The sequence below is a fragment of the Heptranchias perlo genome, chromosome 30 (assembly GCF_035084215.1).
Source record: "Heptranchias perlo isolate sHepPer1 chromosome 30, sHepPer1.hap1, whole genome shotgun sequence".
Lineage (NCBI taxonomy): Eukaryota > Metazoa > Chordata > Chondrichthyes > Hexanchiformes > Hexanchidae > Heptranchias > Heptranchias perlo.
Window position 1 is genome coordinate 3,535,849 of NC_090354.1, and position 8,073 is coordinate 3,543,921.

Consider the following 8,073-nt stretch of genomic DNA (forward strand, 5'->3'; position numbering starts at 1 on the left):
GGAGGCTTTGACCTATTTGGATTCCTCAGTAGCGGTATCATTAATTTCTGGTAGGGAAAGTGGAGTGGGCGAAGTCTAAAACATTGTTTTTCTTTCAAAAACAATCTTTGATGATTAATTGAATTATATTCTTACAAGTTGATTCTTCATCGTGTCAGTTACCTCTTTATTTCTAATCTCTCTAAGTCCTCATCCAGTTCTATCTGGTCTTCGTTTAACCTAGGTTCTAGTTTGTGTCTTTCGTTCCTCTGAGTCTGGCCTCCTTTGATTCCTTGTCCCTCTACTCCATCATCGTGAGAGAGTTTTAAGCCCTTTCAGCCCCACACTCTGAATCTCCCTACCTCGCTTCCTCCATTTTTCTACTCCTCTTCTCGCCCTAAAAAGCCCCTGAAGACCCTTTTCAACCATGTATTTGGTCACCTCTCCTATGACTCCTGGAGATCTGTTTCTTCTTTACATGGTGCTTTCGGGTGTTTGCTGCATTAAAGTGTGATAGATACACAAATGGCTGTTTTTGGTGAAATTGGGTCGACTAATCTTTGTTCAAATATAATTCTGCAACATTTTTCACTGTAACCAATGGCTTTCTATAATTCCTTTAAAATAGTAACGAATTCCTTTAAAATATATTTAACTGGGAAAGTCTCCACCGCAAACTGCTGTGCATTTGAACTGCGAGGGGGGGGGGGGGGGGTTGTAAAAGCACACCCAGCACGTGCGGCAAACATTTGTACAAAATAAACTCCTGTTATTGTGTTATTAGTTATAATGATGCATGTTACAATTAAACCATGTTGAAGCCAAGCTCTGTAATAGGTTACGCCATTTAATGAACCGTATCGAAGTGAACCTCTGTTATAATCAAATGTGCGATAATGAAATCTTATTATAATTACCACTTTTATAATGAAACCTGGTAATATTGAACCCTGTCATAATGAATCCTTGTTATAATGAACCTTGTAATTGTGAAATATGGCAATGATCACTGTTTTATTGAATCCCAGTCTTAGTGGAACTCTGGTACAGTGAAACCCTGTTTAATGAAACATTTATACTGAAATCTTATCGTAACAATCCTACCTATTATGAAACCAGATTATATTCACCTCTGTTATAATGAAAACCCGCTATTATAACAACCGTGGTATAGTGAAATGTTATTACAAACATTCTTATAATGAAGGCCGACTTTCACGAGTCTTGTTATAGTGAAATTCAGTTATAGCAAAATTCTGTTATAATCAAAAACAAAAACAGAACATGCTGGAAACACTTAGCAGGCCAGACAGCATCTGCGGGAGAACAGAGGAATTCCGAATGTGAACCCTTCGTCAAAATCCAGTTTCAGATTTCCAGCATCTGCAATGTTTTTTGCGTTCTGTTATAATCAATTCCGTTTCAGTGAAACTGAGTTGTAATAAAGCTTGTTATAACAACCCGCTGTAATGAGTCTTGTTATAGTGAAATCTTGCCAGAATGAAACCTTCATTTGCAATAATAAAATACGTTTTTAAGGTTTCCCCATGAAACTTTCTCCAAAGAAAAAGCTGTTTGAAAAATATCCTGCTGCATTTACAGTTAATCTGTGAGCTCATTATACAACGAAACGTTTGTTATAATGTAATACAGTACTGTCATAAAAAGTATCACGGAAGAAGTCTGGCGCGGAGAAGACAGCATAGAGCAACAAATTGAAAAAGGGAAGAAAAATATCTTAGTGCCTTCATTACATTATCAGGAATCCAATGTGAAGTAAGGGATATTATTACACTCTTCATTTTTTGGCATTCGCTTGCAGTGATATATTTTATATCAAGGAATAAGTTTTGTGTGTGTTTAAGTTTTCAGCAATCCACTTAATGAATAGAACAAGGGTTAGTTTAAATCATTATGATGTAGTGTGCTAAAAAGACTCGGATTGGTTTGTAAAAAGGCTCTAAACAGAAAGTTAATTGTAGGAGAAATGAATGGAAGGGCTCTAACAAAATATGCTTATCCTTAATCTGTGAAGTGGAATTTCTCAGATATCCCAGGCACACGGGGCCAGCCGCAGCCTTTTCCATTCGCCATGTGTTTGGCTAGTTGCTGTGCCTCTTCCCAAGTGATATCACATGCAAAAAGGCCCTTTCGACTGTACTTTGCCAGGTTATGCTTGGACTTGCACGTTTCCCTTTTCCTGCTATTTCAGTACTTGACGTGGTAGTTTGGAATCTTGCAATCTTAGCACATGTATCAGCCAAATGAAACCTCTTTGCTTGGCAATTGCTTTGCTCGTTATAATGAAGTGGAGTAAGTTATATATATAATGAGCAATTATATTTTATTAAATTAAAATAGAAAATGCTGGAAACACTCTGCAGGTCAGGTAGCATCTGTGAAGAAAGGAACTGAGATTTCTGTTTCAGTTCAGAACTGACGAAAGGTCATCACCCTGAAACGTTAACTCTGTTTCTTTCTACACAGATACTGTCTGACCTGTTGTGTGTTCCAGCATTTTCTGTTTTTATTTCCTATTTCCTGCATCCACAGTATTTTGATTTTGTTTTAGTTATATTTCACTACCTTCTCTGATACTAGAAGGAAGCATGTTGAGGCAATAGAGTGGGTACAGCACAGATTCACTAGGATGCAGCCTGGTATCATAGAATATAGATGCGAAGAAAGACTTGAACAACTGGGGCTGTTTTGGTCAGAACAGAGGTAAAGGGGAGATTTAATAGACGTTTTTCAAATTAGGAAAGGATAGGACAGTGAATACAGAAGCAGACTGCTTCCAGCGGTTGAGGGGGCAAGAATGAGGGGGCGTAGATATAAAATTAAATTTAAGAGATTTAGGAAAGAACACTGGAGAAACGTTTTTACACAGAGGGTTCGGAGGTTATGGAATGCGCTACGAGGGTTAGTGACTGAGTCAGATACCATGTCAACATAGAAACATAGAAAATAGGAGCAGAAGTAGGCCATACGGCCCTTCGAGCCTGCTCCGCCATTCAATATGACCACGACTGATCCTTTATCTTGATACCATATTCCCGCTCTCTCCCCATACCCATTGATGCCTTTTGTGTCTAGAAATCTATCCATCTCCCTCTTAAATATATTCAGTGACTTGGCCTCCACAGCCTTCTGTGGTAGAGAATTCCACAGGCTCACCACCCTCTGAGTGAAGAAATTTCTCCTCCGCTCAGTCCTAGATGTCCTACTTCATATCTTGAGACTGTGACCCCTCATTCTGGACACCCAGCCAGGTGAAACATCCTTCCTGCATCCAGTCTGTCAGAATTTTATATGTTTCAATGAGATCTCCTCTCTTTCTTCTAAACTCGAGTGAATACAGGCCAAGTTGACCCAATCTCTCCTCATACAACAGTTCAGCCATCCCAGAAATCAGTCTGGTGAATCTTTGCTGCACTCCCTCTATGGCAAGTATATCCTTTCTTAGGTAAGGAGACCAAAACTGCACACAATACTCCAGGTGTGGTCTCACCAAGGCCCTGAATAACTGCAGTAAGACATCCTTGCTCCTATACTCAAATCCTCTTGCAATGAAGGCCAACATACCATTTGCCTTCCTAACTGTTTGCTAAACCTGCATGTTTGCTTTCAGTGACTGGTGTACAAGGACACCTTTGTACATCAATATTTCCCAATCTATCACAAATTAAATAATACTCTGCCTTTCTGTTTTTCCTTCTGAAGTGGATAACTTCACATTTATCCACATTATACTGCATCTGCCATGTATTTGCCCACTCGCTCAACTTGTCTAGATCGCCTTGAAGCCTCTGTGCATCCTCCTCACAACTCACGATCCCACCTAGTTTTGTGTCGTCACAAATTTGGAAATATTATATTTGGTTCCCTCATCCAAATCATTGATATTTATTGTGAATAGTTGGGGCCCAAGCACTGATCCCTGCGCTACCCCACTAGTCACTGCCTGCCACCCCGAAAAAGACCCATTTATTCTTACTCTCTATTTCCTATCTGTTAACCAATTTTCAATCCATGCCAGTGTATTACCCCCAATCCCACGTGCTTTAATTTTGCACACCAACCTCTTATGTGGGACTTTATCGAAGGCCTTCTGAAAATCCAAATAAACCACGTCCACTGGTTCTTCCTTATATATTCTACCAGTTACATTCTCAAAAAACTCCAGTAGGTTTGTCAAACATGATTTCCCTTTCATAAATCCATGTTGACTTTGTCTAATCCCTAAGTGCCCTGTTATCACATCCTTTATAATAGACTCTAGCATTTTCCCTACTACTGATGTTAGGCTAACCAGTCTGTAGTTCCCTGTTTTCTCTCTCCCTCCTTTTTTTAAATTGTAGGGTTACATTTGCCACCCTCCAATCTGCAGGAACTGCTCCATAATCTATAGAATTTTGGAAGATGACAACTAATGCATCCACTATTTCCATGGCTACCTCTTTTAGTACTCTGAGATGCAGATTATCAGACCCTGGGGATTTATTGGCTTTCAGTCCCATTAATTTCTCCAGCACTATTTTTTTACTAATACTAATTTCCTTTAATTCCTCCTTCTCACTAGTCCCTTGGTTCCCTAGCATTTCTGGGACGTTATTTATGTCCTCTTCCGTGAAGACAGAACCAAAGTATTTTTTAATTGCTCTGCTATTTCCTTGATCACCATTATAAATTCCCCATCTCTGACTGTAAGGGACCTACATTTCACTAATCTTTTTCTTTCTACATATAAGAATAGATTAGGTAGATGGTTGAAGGGACATCAATAGGGATTGGTTGGGCCCATTTGCCTGTGTCTGTGTGTTCTATATAAAAGTAACACCTGGCAAGATTCGAGATATACTTTGAGCTACGACTTACACTCTGCTCACTAGGAGGAAGCTCTGCACACAATACGAGACCATTCGGCCCATTGAGCCTGCTCCATCATTTTGTTATCCATCGACACGTTTTATCTTTTTAAATCCCAATTCGCAGTCCTTTCTCCATTTCCCAACAGCAACAACAACTTGCATTTATATAGTGTCTTTAACGTAGCGCTTCACAGGAGCAATTATCAGACAAAATTTGACACTGAGCCACATAAAGAGATTTTAGGACAGGTGACCAAAAGAGGTTTTAAGAGGTGACTTAAAGGAGGAGAGAGAGTATAGAGGCGGAAAGTTTATGGAGGAAATCCAGAGCTTGGGGCCTAGACAGCTGAAGGCACGGTCACCAAAATGGGACAAAGGAAATTGGGGATGCACAAGAAGCCAGAATGGAGGAAGACAGAGTTCTCTGAGGGTTCTAGGGCTGGAGAAGATTACAGAGATAGGGAGGGGTGAGCCCATGGAGGGATTTGAACACAAGGATGAAAAGTTTAAATTTGAGGCATTTCTGGACTGGGATTCAATGTAAGTCAGTGAGCACAGGTGATGATGGGCGAACAGGGCTTGGTGCAAGTTGGGATATGGACAGCAGAGTTTTGGATGAGCTCAAATTTACGGAAGGTGGAAGGTGGAAGGCCAGCTCAGAGAACATTCCTTAATACCTTTGCATTTCAATTAAGTATCTATCTCCCTTACGTGCATACACACAGCATCACTTCTGTTATGGTTTTTTTGATGTGGGCAGAGGGCTAGTCGTATAAGGTGCCCCCAGGAAATTGAGTGATTTTTTTTATAAATGCCTGGTTAGGCCTCATTTAGAGTATTATGTCCGATTCTGGGCACCACACTGTAGGAAGGCTGTAAATGCTTTGGAGAGGGTGCAGATTCATTAGTAACTTTCAAAAGGGAATTGGATATATACTTGAAAAGGAAAGAAGAAAGAAAAGACCTTGTATTTATACAACGCCTTTCACGACCTCAGGACGTCCCAAAGCGCATTTCGGCCAATGAAATATTTTTGAAATGTAGTCATTATTGTAAAGTCGGGAAACGCAACAGTCATTTTGTACACCGCAAGGTTCCACAAGCAGCAATGTGATAATGACCAAATCTGTTTTTTAGTGATGTTGGTTGAGGGATAAATATTCGCCAGGACACCCTGCACCTCTTTGAAATTGTGCCAATGAATCTTTTACCTCCTCTTGAGAAGGTAGAGAGGGCCTTGGTTTAACGTCTCATCCGAATATGTGGGACTTGAGCACAAAATCTAGGCTGACTCCCTCTGTGCTGCACTGGAATGTCAGCCTAGATTTTGTGCTCAAGTCTCTGGAGTGGGACCTTCTGACTCAAAGGCGAGAGTGCTCCCATTGAGCGACGGCTGACATTTACATGACTATGGGGAAAGGTGGGGGGGGGGGAGTGGGACTAATTGGATTGGTCCTTCAAAGTGTGACCACAGGCACCTGAGCCGAATGGCATCATTCTGTGCTGCAAGATTCTATAATTCTGAGTGGACTACTTCAGAACTTACTGACAGTTTGGCTCAGCGGTTGTTCTCTCGCTTCTGAGGAAGAATGTGGGTTCAAGGACTTGAACCCATAAACTAGGCTGGCATTCCATTGCTGTACTAAGTGAATGATATCTTCAGTGGAGACTGAAGGCAGCTCTGCGCGTTGAAGTGGACCTAAAAGATCCCATGGCACTATTTGAAGAGGAGCAAGCAACTTTCTCAATGTCTTGACCAAGCTTTTGCTCTCAACTAACGTTCCTTAAGCAAACTGGTCGTTTATCTCATTTGCTCTTTTTCCACAAAGCAACATTAGTTGTGAAGCACTTTGGGACGTCCCGAAGAAAGGCATTACATAGATTTCAGTTATTTTTAAACACGGTTTTGCACTCGATTGCAGCTATACGCAATGCAGTGAAAACCAAATTAGGACCGTATTCTAAGGAGGTTTCATACTTTTTGTTTTAGTGAATTCCCTGATCTGAGCCCTGCGTTATATTTTCACGCCGGTGCAAATCCGCATTCTATTGATGCGAAGGTGACTGCAATCTAAGCTTGAGATGATTTTGTGCATTACAAGTGTCTTATGGAATCCCTTTTAGTGCTTTTACCCCAGGTCTACGAGTGTAAAATCTCCAAACTCCAGATATTATTTTTTGTGGCTAACCCTACCACCCGCCCCCCCCCCCCCCCCCAATACTGAAGGATACATTAAAGACAATTGCCACATAACCCTAAACATTAAAATGGACATGCCTGCATAGTTATGGGTTTCCCTCAGCCATCTCTGGTCACCGTTTTGTTGTGCCTTAAACCTGCTACTTAGTGGCAGACCGAATTTGGGACTTTCCCGACGAATCCATCTTGAAATTCCGCTCAATTTATTATAGTTGGAAGTGTTGCTCCTAATTCACCATTCGCAGCAGGAAATTCCAACAGGGGGCGCTCTAACCAAAACTGTCCGTTCCCAGCCTGTCTCTAATCAGCTGTTTTAAAGTGTAAAATGCACTAAAAGGTGACGTCGCAGAGGCATCGGCAATGTGCTGATATCTCCCTTGAAACGTTTAGCATTGTATGACAATTCAGCAGTAGGCATCTTATCTTTAATCATTTATTAGTGATGAAGTACCAGAGCAAAACTACCAATAAACACGTTTCAACTGTCGCATGATAGATTTTGGCGTGAAATTACGAGGAAGTAAAATAATTCTAAAATCAATTCTAAAATAAAGTGACATCTGTATTAATATTCATTGTTTCTCCTATTCATACTTTTACAAAAAAAATCAAATCAAAGACATGAAGAGCACTTCCTTTTATCGCTACTAATTGTTGTTATATAGAAAAAAGTGAATTACACCAGTCCCACAACAACACCAAAGGCACAACATAAAAGATAAGTTGTAAATGACATGGGAATAAACTTTCAGTTTTTAGTATGTTCATAAAGCACCCTCAAAATTTTTCCTCATATATTGGCGGCGAAAGCATTTTTCTTTCTATTTTTCTGTCTCTCTGCCACTTTCTGTCTGTTCCTGTTGCCCACCGTCTCTCTCGTCATAGAATCACAGAGCTCTTGTTCTAGTTGTCTGTTTCTTTCTGTCTCACTGCTACCTCCACCGCTTTCTCGCTCTCGCTCTCTTATATTTCCGCCCGGTTTCCCTCTCTCCTTCCTTGTCCAGCACTGCTCAATCTGTATTG